This window comes from Dermacentor silvarum, chromosome 2 (genome assembly GCF_013339745.2).
Source record: "Dermacentor silvarum isolate Dsil-2018 chromosome 2, BIME_Dsil_1.4, whole genome shotgun sequence".
Classification (NCBI taxonomy): domain Eukaryota; kingdom Metazoa; phylum Arthropoda; class Arachnida; order Ixodida; family Ixodidae; genus Dermacentor; species Dermacentor silvarum.
In genome coordinates, this window is record NC_051155.1 from 129,141,401 (window position 1) to 129,154,345 (window position 12,945).

Here is a 12,945-nt window from a genome sequence, read left to right on the forward strand (position 1 = left end):
AACTTGTGTCAGACAACTCGCGTATGGCAATATGCTTTAATGATTTTTTTCAATCTGTTTTTACTGATATTTCTGCAGATGGTTTTTCACAGTTCGCACTAGAATCCCCGTACACATCACCAATGCCTAATATTCAAGTGTCACATGAAGGCATTGTAGCTCTTTTGCTTAAAATTAACGATAAGAAATCTGTTGGCCCAGACGGCATTCCAAATGCCTTTCTGCGCAGATATGCGGAATGGGTATCCTCCTATCTAGAGATCATATTTAATGCCTCGCTAACACAAAAACGGGTTCCAGATGACTGGCTAGTAGCAAAAGGAGTCCCTGTTCACAAGTCTGGTGAAAGGCAAAATATTGGAAACTATCGGCCAATTTCACTCACATGTGTATGCTGCAAACTACTTGTACACATAGTCTCAAAGTCCATATACACCTACCTTGAAGACAAGAAAGCTTTTTTTCCCAACCAGCATGGATTTCGACAGCACCTTTCGACTGTCACACAGTTGATAGAAACGATGAACGATTTTTCAGCTTCCTTGAACAATAAAAAGCAGGTCGACGCTATATTTTTAGATTTGTCAAAGGCTTTCGATCGGGTCGTACATAATGAATTAATTAATAAACTGATGGACATGAATATAAATTATGAAGTTGTTATGTGGATCCGCTCATACCTTACAGATCGGACACAATACGTTGAAATAGATGGTAACAAATCTAACCAATTAAAGATAACCTCAGGCGTTCCACAGGGATCCGTTTTAGGACCGCTTCTTTTTCTAGTTTACATAAATGACATTGCTCATCACATAAGTAACGACATAACCACCCGGTTATTTGCAGACGACTGTTTACTATATCGTGAAATCAATAACCAAAATGATCAGGCGTCACTTGGTCAAGCCCTTAAAGCTGTAGAAGTCTGGGCCGCGAAATGTAAAATGAAAATTAATGAATCTAAATCAGTCATGCTCAGAGTTACAAACAGAACAAAGCATGTTATTGAGTATAATTATGAGACGAATTCAACAATTCTAACTGAAGCTGAAACAATAAAATACCTAGGTTTAACAATCTCGAAAGATTTAAGTTGGAAACCACACGTAGATAGAATTTGTGGAGCTGCAGAAAAAAAGTTATGGTTCCTTCGCCGCAAATTAAAGCTAGCAACCACATCCGTCAAGCTGCTTGCATATTTAACATACGTTAGACCGATGTTAGAGTATGCCAGTGTCATATGGGATCTGTTTCAATCAGGATTAATAAACCGCATCGAGAAGATACAGAGAAAATCCGCAAGGTTCATTCTTTCCCGGTATTATTGTACTGACTCTGTTTCGGAAATGCTTCGGTTGCTTGATTTGTTTTCAATGGCTCAACAGCGGAAGTTGGCTAGACTTAAATTTCTTTTTTGTTATCAAAAGGCCACTTCAATATTGAAACCACACCCTATCTTGCTTCTAGGCAGTCTAGAAACGTCAGGTCAAGCAATCATTGCATGTTCTCAATTCCAAAATCATATCTGGACGTGTACGCATATTCATTTTTTCCGCGAACGATTAAGGAATGGAACAGTTTGCCGGTGTCTGTTTTGCAGTCGAGTAGCCTCGAAAGCTTTGAGGAACGTGTTAAAAACCTTGTATGAAATGAAATCGTAGTGGTGTAGGGCAAACATTGTCACACTGTTCTTGAATACATACTGTGGACTTTCTCTTATGTTGCTTGCGATATCACTGTCACAATGCCACAAACATGTATTTCTTAGTCAAAGTATTGTATTTGTATTTGGTTATTTGTTTTGGTGGTTATTGCATTGTATTTGCAACTTTCATTGCTTCATGTCCTATTTACGTTTGTAAGGTGTTTACATTTTTTACGTTATGTGCAAACTTGCTGTACCCACCCTGTTACGGCCAAGATGGCCAACAGTATTTGAAAATAATAATTTCGAAGAATCGCAAGCGGCAATGGCGGGCGAATGCTACTAACCACGCCATCGAGCAAACTCGAGACATCGAACGCAAGCGACAACAGCGACGAGCAGAGAATCGTACAAGGCAACCGAAGGAAACGTTGCACGAAAGAGAGGAAAAGTAGAAGGAAAGGGAGGATCAAGTAGTACGAAAGGGAAGGGAGAGTAGTGGGAAAGGGAAGGAAGAGTAGTAGGTCAAGTACACAAACGACAACCTTCGCTTACCCCCATTTTCTCGACATGGGACGGGCTGGTGATTTTTTTTACTTCGTTGTTACTGCATTGTTATGCTGTCGTCATGACGCTGTCTTCTAGCTGTTTTCGCGACATTGTCCTTAATATTCCATCGTCGTCGTGCCATTGTCCACACCGTGCCATCCTTACAAGGTCGTCGTCGTGCCCTCGCGGTCGATGCATCATCGTAATTTTTTTTCGTACCGATTGTACGACATTCAACCCATTGTCGTCATACTTTTGTCGTCGCGCCGTTGTCAGTGATTACAACTTCGTTATTCTTTTGTCATCATGCCATATCGTTGTCCAACCATTGTAATCATTTTTAACATCGTGATCCCCTTATCACGATGACGTCGTCGTCATTTGAACTCTGTCATTCCCTTTAGCACATAAAAGTCGTCTTGCCGTCGCCGTCACGCTATTGTCGTCATACTATCACCGCCAATTCGGCCAGCGCTGTCATCCAATGGTCGTCAAGCTTCTTCGTCGGGAGACGATTCTCTCGGTAATGGGCGTTCTAAGCGGCCCTCACACGACGGAATTGTACTCGCCTGAGCTATTTCGAACGAAGCGGCAAGATATCTCACCCGGCGAATCAGTGAGTCCCCCATTGCATGAACGAAGTGCTTGGCGTCACCCTGAACACCACGAACAGGTAGCCCACCTAATTCACGTCGCGGCGTTATCGACCACGTGATCACCAGAGGCATCGATATAGCAATTTGCGAGTACGTCTGGTACTTCAATACGCAAGGCGACTACTATCCATGATAAGTAGCATCAATATGACTGTAGAAGCACAAAGAACGCACTTAGGAATGGCACTTACGAAATAAAAAATTGTGCCCACACATTTGCGTCATCTACGCCTTTCAGAAATTCGTCGCAGGACATAGATAATATCAAGGATGGTTCTTGCCATAATTTGTTTCCGGAACTGATTAAAAAATAATCATAAATCGTTTATTAGGCTGCCACGTGACGATTATTAAAAAGTGTTTAGAAAATGCCATCACCGGAAATCATGGCATCATTCAAGCAGCCAAATTTAGTCGCTGCGACTTTTTTTACTCAATACCATTTACTTAAACAAGGAACTCGTCCGTTTTTTTTATTACAATAGCGGACGCTCGGGTCTATTTCCACCATCGTCGTCACCGCACTCATGTTGTCCCCGCAATTGAAGACGCATGCGCGCTTGACGCGCGGAGGCTTAGAGGAACTCCAGAGACGAGGAATGCGCTTGGCTGTAAAAATTGATAATCAAAGTGTGTACGCATGCCCAACGGTGCGCTCAGTCGGCTCGGTGGCGGCGCTAGGACGCTGTTCCTCCTTGTACAGCTCTTATGAGCGTTGTGCGCATGCTCATTACAAGTACACTAGCGTTCCTGCTGAGCTGATTCGTGTATGCACTGGTATCCAGACACCAGTGATCGTTAATAGAGAGGTTTAGCTTGTCCGGTAATCGGGTAGAAGCGGGCGGTCGGAGCGTTGGGGCGTGTTAGCGGAACCGTAAAAGTGAGCGGCCTGTATGGTGCTGTCACCTGGTGGCGCAGAGCTCAAACAGACAAAAACAGCTAATATTGCAGTAACCAAGCGTATTCTACTTCGCTGCTGGTGTAAATTTTCGGCAGTGGCGTAATCGTGCTGCTGCCGAAAATTTACATCAGCAGCGAAGTAGAATACACTTGGTTACTGCAATATTAGCTGTTTTTGTCAGTTTGAGCTCAGCGCCACCAGGTGACAGCACCATACAGGCCGCTCACTTTTACGGCTCCGCTAACACGCCCCAACACCCCGACCGCCCGCTTCTACCCGATTACCGGACAAGCTAAACCTCTCTAATCTCACAAATGAGCAGTTACACGGCCATGGCAGTGACCAGTGATCACAGAAGTGATCAAGAGAAGTAGTCCCTTCATAGGTCGTCTCTTATAGGCCGTGAATTGCACGGCCCCCCACAAATTCATCATGACTTAGGGCGTATAACGAGTAGCGGATAATTTCATCAGCATTTCTTCAGTTCATGTTTACAAAAGAAAGCGGATTAATTTTGGCAAAGTTAGCAGGCACGCGAACGCCAAATTTAGGCTTGGCTACAGGTAATAAGCCCTGCTTCTTCTAAGCCTCTTGACTTTCCGGATTTCCTTTCCGTCACTGGAAACAACATTGTTGCCAGATATACGCCAATCCTAGAAACTTATACATCAAGAACCACGAAACTTTATAAAGGAGTTTTCATATACCGTTCGGAATTGCTAGGGGTCTGGTTTGTCGCTACCTGAAATTTTCCCGAAAATTTTTTGCAGGCACGTTGCCACAGACTGTGCAATTATTTCGCTATACCAGAGCCTTTAAAAACGTTTCACTATCTCTAAGCTCAGCAGTTAAGGGTATAAAGAGATGCAAGCTATTATGAATCCGTCATATCCGATTCATGTAACTGCAGGCTGCGTCGCATCTACCGTCACCGGTTTGTGGTGTATATTCCGATGGCCTGGCGTAATACTGTATTGCTGCCTGTTCCTAGCGAAGGCTGCAGGATTTCACCGACACCTTAGTCCTACGGCAGCTATAGAGCTTCGACGCAGTGTGCGTTGATGGACGTTCTCTGTCTGACGTTTGATATACACCACACATTCGCATGCTGGCGGTGGCGGCAGCATGTGGATTCTCTCTAACAATGGCAGGCGAATGCAAAGCTTCTCTGTAAAAATTATACCTTATACGTACTTGATCAAGTCCTCTCGTCACATCCTACACCACTATGCCTGGCTACGAGTCCACGCATAATGTCATGCTCTCGTCTTCTCGGAAATTGACAGGGATATGGGTTGTGGACACTATCTTTGTCGTCTGTTTGCAGACCGCAGTGTGATCCGGGCTCACTTTTTTTGCGCTCTTCGTGCAAAATTCATCTGTAGGTGCATCTGTGCAAAAGCTTAATGCATGGGGTACAAAGCCCAAAGCCGCCTGTCTCGTATTATCTCGCAAGACGGCCGAGAGCACAGGAAATGGGGAAACGCGGAAGCGTGCTATTGAATGCCGCCGAGAGTATACTTATATAAAAGAGAAGGGTGCATGTACAGCGATCGCTCAAAGCACAGGACAGGGCACACAGTAATCCGAGACAGAATAGTCATCCCCTTCGTAAAAAGGTAGTCGTGTCCTTCGTTAGAAGGCACCGTGCCCTTACGCTGGACTCCCTGAATTTACGTACTCGGCTTCACAATAAATGTATGTTGAAAGAAGCATTGTGCATGTCACTTTGAACAAAGAAACTGTAGCCTAACAAACGTTTAACACATCAAGTCACATTTGAAGGAAAAGCGGTGTTGTTTCAGAATCAAACGTTGGTATCGCAGAACAGAAAGCAACCGATGCTCTGGTGGCATCAGAGCACAGCCTTGGCTTCACTGATGATACTTTATGCAAATTTGGTGACGTTCGAATGTTTATAGCCGATTAGCTACAAGTTTCACACCCGAATGGACGCGTCACCAAAAAATTGTTACCTACACCAATATCTTGGGCTGCTGGACCAAATGTCCAGCAGCTCTTGCCCTCACGTGATGTCCAGCAGCTTCTCCAATCAAGTCCAGCGGCTTAAGGCAAGTGGCTATCCTGCACATCTGCTGTCATCCTTGACGGAAGTTTTATTGCAAGAGATTCGTTCCCCAAGAAACAGCGCGTAGTGGTTGAGGACTGTTGCGATCCCGTATATACATGGCGTGTCCCATGGCATCAAGAAAGCCGCAGGCCGGACTGGTGTAAAGGTGGTGTTTACCGCGCCTAAGAAGTTGGGAGGGTTGTGCAAAAAGGTCAACGAGAGCCGGAGAACACCTGGACTGTGCAATAAGCAACATGTCGCCAAGCCTGTAGAAAGCAATACAAATGTAGTGTCCTCCATTTGCACCTCTTGTGGCTGCACATACATAGGGCAAACGGTACGTTGTATTAATGAGCGTTTGCGTGAGCATGCGTATTGTGTCACGATTAAGACTGGCAGTAAGTGGACTGTTCATTGTGCAAAGTGTGGCTGTTCACCACTCTTGGATGACACACGTGTGTTGACAAGGTACAGGAATCAGATGGGCATGGAAATCTTTGAGGCCTTTTCAATGTGTCAATTAGGAGCCACCTGTGTAAGTGCCCCATCTATAGCTCTTTGCGATAAGGAACTTAAGTTCCTTAGGAGTTAATCAGTTCGGCCTGTGTCCACTATGTGTATTGTCAAATTTGTATTTTTTATGTTTTTGACGCATGCGCAGCAGGAGTTAATAGACGATGACTCGGCTTCCCTTTCTTCTTTTTCTCTCTTTCTGCCCGTTGCGATTTGTATATATTTGCGCAGGCTTCAATAAAGGTGTTGATGGCAGTCAGCGCTCGTCCCGTGTTCTCTCTTGTCCGTGTTTTTGGCGCTGTTTTAAATATGAATGATCCGTACCAACTAGCTCGCACCCAAACCCTTCTGAGTCATCACTCTCGCCGCGCTTTAACTCGCCGCAATATGTCTCTGTTGCTGAAGTTACGCCTCGGATGTGTTAACATCGCACGCCACCTTCGTTGACAAGCACATGTGCCGGCCGAATCCTTGGCGACTGGTTGCCGGGCAATAAGTGCAGTGAAACGCTTCAGCACTTGTTGTTGGAATTCCCAACTTTCTGTAGTTGTCGCCGTGTACTGCTGAGCAAGTTCCAGTAACTTATTCTTGCTTCAAGAACACTTAATATTTTCTTGTTGCCGAAAGATCGTGATTGATCGTGATATGAGGCTCGCAAAGCTATGCTGAAATTCTTCTCCGCCATGAGACAATAATTTAATGCTCGCACTCTGTATGTGATGTGACTTGTTCTGGGGTGCCTTCCTGGCCATTTCTTTTTCTTTTCTTTATCTCTTTCCTCTATGGTTTCTTTTTTGCCTCCTCTTCAAGTGTGTGGGTGTGGTGTCCCTTTTAGGAGACAATTGTCATCCCGTTTCTGTCTCTCGTTGTGCTGTTTACATATATTTAAATGTGTAATAATAGTTCGTACTCACTCACTGCCACTGGCTTAGCCAAGGCCGGTCTAAAATGCTTCGCACGAGTGGTTAGGCAATTTCATATTTAATGGCCGTTAATGGCAGCTCATTCTAATTCGTCAGTGACCTACGAAGCGGAAAATGGTTATTGTCCGCAATACGTAATTATATGTTTTTTTAACATAGCTGTGCTGGTCTCTCCAACGCAACTTTTTCCCCTGTCAGTCTCATCGGGCTTACTTAGGAAACTAAACTATATTGCAACCATTGCGTCGCGAGTCTTACTTTGGCTAAATGGGCAGGAAAGTTGTGATTTCCGTCAGAAAAACGGATAGCATGTACGGGAAGATAAGCTTCGATTGCCAAAGTTTCAATCAAGCATATACCCACGCCACACTCATGTCATAGTGAATTCGTGCATATTCAATTGCCTTAACAGCGCGTGGTTTTTCTGCCTTATTAGAGCGCAAAGGTGCTATACAGGTATACTTAGCGCTACGGACATGTTTCTAAAGCACTGCTACTGCAGCATCGCCTTGGCGTTAAAAAAGAATACTTCAACGTAGACATAAGTTTAAACTCAAGCATTGACTGCATTCCTTCGGCATTATGTTTGTAACAAAAGGCGGAATAAGAGACAAAGAAAGAATTACAGGTACGGCACATGTCTCCCCATCTGCTACAAAAGTTTAGAGAGCCCCAAAGCTCAAAGCGCAAGCTTTTCCTTTTAGGTTTAAAGCAAACAGTTTGAGTGGACGATCTGTAGCAAGCAACAAGTGCGAACTCGCCCGAACGCAGGCTGTTCCTAAGATTCAAGGCAGCCAGAAACTAGTTTATGTTCAAGCTGGGTTGAGTCGCCTTGTCTAAAACCGACTGTTTACTCGACCTACTAACTTGTCCGGAGTGCTCGTCAGCGGCGTTTTCCAAATTTGGTTCGAAAGTCTTGAGGTTCATAACATTTCTGCGGAAAGTGATGACAATCTGCTTCATGAGGAAAGAAGAAGCGCGAAGAAGTTATGCCCAGGGGAACATGCACTTTTCTCAGCTCCTTACCCCTTGGCCGCTAAGTTTCTAATCGTGCTCGTATTCTCTGCATTGATAATGAGAGGTTACGCGAAAAAAAATATGCGCCAGGTCTCTTTCAAAAAAAGAAAGAAAGAGTAAAAACAAGAGCCCTGTTGCGCTGTTCTGTTCTGGTGATATCGAGCAAGATATCAAGATGTATCGAGACATTTACGCAATAAACAAAAAATCTTCAGTCCTTGGTACATCCGCGCGTAAGCTACGTGCCAGATCTAAGATTGCCACACGCAGTGCACCCGGGAAATAATGGTTTCGGTTGCTCCCTGAGGCGAAAAAGCATTGGAACGTGGTTAGCACTTGCTTTGTACCAAGACTCCCCTATACGCAGCAGCAAGGGTGGCGATCTTGGTCTTCGGGCCTTTGGAAAAAAATCTAACGCGAACGTTGTGCGTCATTATTAAGCTGTATTCTCAACGCGTTGGGGCGCAAAATTGAAAGGCTAGAGTGTAGTAATCATATTTTACACCCTTGCTCGTTCCATCGGCCCCGAAGCCATGTATACTAAGTGTGGGAGTGACACTCAAGCACGTTCTCTGTTGTTGCCATTGAGCGACATTGAAAGTTTCTTCGCCGAGAAGAAAATGGCCGAGATACACGCGATCAGTTTAATGAGACACTTGCGGTGAAAGGTTTGGCTGGGGCGCTCTTCTACAAACGATAGGCCTATGGAAAGTAATGGGCAACCTTTATTTTTTGGGCCGATATGCTTGCGAGGTATCGCTCACTGTCGCGAAAAAAAGGGTCATATTACTTCTTTTACTTAAAACATTATTCTGATGTTGTGCATGCGGCTTTAATATCCGTTTTGTAAGCTTAGAACACTCATCGTTTCATCGCTCACCCAAGGAACCTATCACATTAGCATTGAAATAGGCGGGGCTTTAGATCTGATTATAGTGGCTCATTGAATTTACTCAGCTTACAGTCAAGGACCATCTCACTGAAACATATTACCTTTTGTAGTTTCTTAAGTGTATGTGACCCAAATATTGAAGGAGCTGGGAGGGAGCATCAGGTGAGAAATTGCGCAAGATTAAATCTAAACGAATGATGTCCATCATTACCCAAAGTTTCTTTTTAGAGATTCTGCAGAACATGATAATTCTAATATCAAAGCAGTGCCCCTTTCTATTAACCCCTCCCCTAGAATCTGCCAAGAAACGCAATGACATTACAGTTAAAGTAATCCGGAACCGCTGGACGCACGCGTTTCGTTAACTGTTCTCTGGAATGCCAATGCATTTTGCAGCACACTTTAGGAGCCGCTATCTGAAATGTAGGCCTAGTACTACCATTTGTGCTAGGCAAACATGAATTCATCACTGCTCAGCTTCAATTTCACCACTGCAACGTGTGCACTAATGTGAATAATTACTACCTTCCTTAGCGAATAACTTTTTTGGGGCACCGACACACTTTTTCTCTGCCAATTTCTCCAGACAAATTTCTCGTGCATGGGAAGTCCTTCTCTTTCGATTATTCCCTTTGATAGACCAAAATATCCCAGCCACGGCCGCGGCATTTCGATGAGTGCGAAATGCGAAAACATCCATGCACTTAGATTTAGGTGCACGTTAAAGAACCTCAGGTGGTCCAAAGTTATCCAGCGTCCCCCAGTACGGCGTGCCTGATAATCAAATGGTGGTTTTGGCACGTAAAACTTCGTAATTTATTTAATTTAACAGACCAAATTATGGTTTCTGTAAAGGCGATTGAAAAAATCTGTTTCAACTAAAGAAAGAACAGAGACTCCTGGTAGTAGCCAAACAGCACTTTAGAGATGTTTAGTCACCTTCCGTATGGCAGCAAAAACCACTCTTGATACAAACTGCAGTGGCTTTCCCGGAAGGTAGAAAGCTTCTAAGAGACAAAAGGGAACCTGAGAGCGGAAGTAGAGGCAAATTACATTTCTGCACCCCCGACCTCCATTCCCCATACAACATACAAAAAACATTCCAGTCAGACCTATGAGAATTAGCGAAAAATGGCCTAAATGAACGATATATATATATATATATATATATATATATATATATATATATATATATATATAATATGTATAGATACCTTCTTTTTCTTCATCTAGGCTTTTGCAGCTCCACTTCCTGCCACTGCGCTTCTTGATGAAGGTATTCATTATTCGAAGTCTATTCCTTTCCTCGAATTCTACGAACATCTCTCCTCTAGCGTTCCTAGGTCTCCCCTAGAGTTCCTAGTTCCTACATCTCTCCTCTAGAGCTCCTCTAGCACTCCAATGGCGTAGTTGCCAATTGCTTGTTCCCAAGCCTGCTTTTCCCCCACTTTTGCATTGACGTCGCCATGACTGCAGTAACAGATATATAAGATCTGAAAGAGCAGAGAGGAGACGTGCTCTGTCGTGAACTGCAAGAACTGCGACAGAAAATTGAAGGTACGGGATCAGACTGTGTGCGACGTTCATCTATCTCAGTGGCACAGCGCCCGTGTTTTTGAACGCTCGCCGTGCACACCTTTCCACAAGGCGAGCACCAGAAGCTCAACCACCAGTGCTATAAAAGGGTCTGAGCTTGAGCTTGTTGGTATGACTTAATTACTTAATTACGGGAAGCCGCGTGGAAAATAACCTGACAAGAAAGGAAGAATAGATACGCGCCAACCAGCATTTGGGCTTATTTTTCCGAGCACAAATATAGAAGCATGCTTAGAGAGGGGGACAAAACACGTGCATGCGTCCAACCCTATAGCACGGTTAAGCGCTCTGCTGCGGAGACAGTTAATCTCTTTTTCCGTTAATGCAGCTGATGGTGAGCCGACACATGGAGGCTCTATAGGAATGCATAACAAACGCATCAATGATTTCTCTATTGCGGCTATCGCGGTAGCTGCGTGCGATAAGCGTCTGGTGGAAATGGGGGTTTTACCCGTACTGGGCACAATGAATCGCTAAATTCCGGCTGGTATTCCCTCCAAGGTTCTTAGCGTACTCCTGCAAACGGTCGTTTAAACAACGGCTATTCTGCCCGGTGTACAGGCCGCAACACGACATAGGAATCTCACACAGCACTTCTACCTTGCAGGAGGGGAAGCGAGTTGCATGCCTTTTTCTGCATGTAAGTTTCTCAGAAAGAATGGCATTTATACGCCTGCGAAGGGAACCCAGTTTTAAGGGTGCGGAGGACACCGCTCTCACGTGTGTGTACGCGACAACCTTCTCCGCTTTGTAACAGACGCCGTGCAGGTGGGAGATCACGGCCGCTTCTGTCGTGTCACCTTTTGGCCAATATTTCTTCTTTGCCGCATGGGATTCCCGTAAAATTAATTCCACCAGCCCTGACAGGGATTGCTTAGGAAAACCTGCTGTCGTCAATCTTTGAACAGAATTGCTAAAGCTTCGCGCGACTTGATGAGGGCAGAAACGACCTAGGGCGGTCCTAATGGCGGTTGGTGCTATAGCGCGTTCAACGAGCTTCGATTGGTGAGATGAAAAAGAAATTAAGCGATACATTGTGCCCAGAGCTCGTGCAACCCTTACTCCCCCAGGCGCGTATCAGGCGCAGCTACCGCGATAACTGCGCTCGGGACATGGTTGAGGCATTTGTTGTGCATTCCTATAGAGTCTCCATGTGTCAGTTCACCATCATCTGCATTAGCGGAAAAAGAGATTAACTCTCTCCGAAGCTGAGCGATCCACCCTATTAGATAGTGTAGGACACATGCGCGTGTTTTATGCCCCTCTCCTGGTAAGCGTACATATTTGCGCCCGCAAATGTTAGTCAGCGCCTGTCCAGTCTTTCTTCCTTGTCAGGTTATTTTTCGCGCTGATTCCCGTAATGACCTTAGTGCTAGTTAGCCAATCACCACAGAAATAATTTTAGCCTGCAAATAGCCTGGAAAATAGCATAGCACTGATATCACCTTTACTATCATCAAATCGTCTATTCTTCCACACAGATGGAAGTACGTGTTTTCTGGAATACATGGCTTACAGTAAGTACACGTACATATACATATTCTTATTATATACACTGATAATATTGTGAAGAAGAAGACGCGCCTCCGTCCAGCGGCATCGCCAACGCTCGGCCCGCTCTGCTCGCGCTGTTGGCCGCTGGTGATTTTGAAGACGGTGCTCCACGCTGCCTCGCCGTTCATGGAACTCGTAGCCTCCTTGAGGACCCGCCAATAAACCTCTTCTCAATTGGTGGAGGTTGCTGGATTTCCCCGCCGCTTGCACCCTGGAGCTTTGAACCCCGAACGCACTATAAATATATATATATATTATGTATATATATATATATGTATAATGTATAGTTCAAAAAATAGAAGCACGTAGGAAAAAAATGTCACAGTTTCGCCCTAAGGGCGAAGCAATGAATGCGATAGCAACACAGCAATCTCATACGAGTAAGGTGAGCGGCGTTGGTAAGCAACAACACGCAGAACTGTTGTCGACGCCATCGGCGTTTTGCCCGCGTTAGCTCTAAATGCGTGCGGCGTTGGTGACTGTTGCTGGAGCCTCTCATATAAATAGGCACTTGGTGCGCAGCTAAACGTCGCGCCCTCCTTCCCCCTCCCCCACGGGCCTCTCGCGCGTCTGAAGAAGGCGCGTTTGCTCTACATATATGGTGATTGTAAAGGAGAAACGAGAC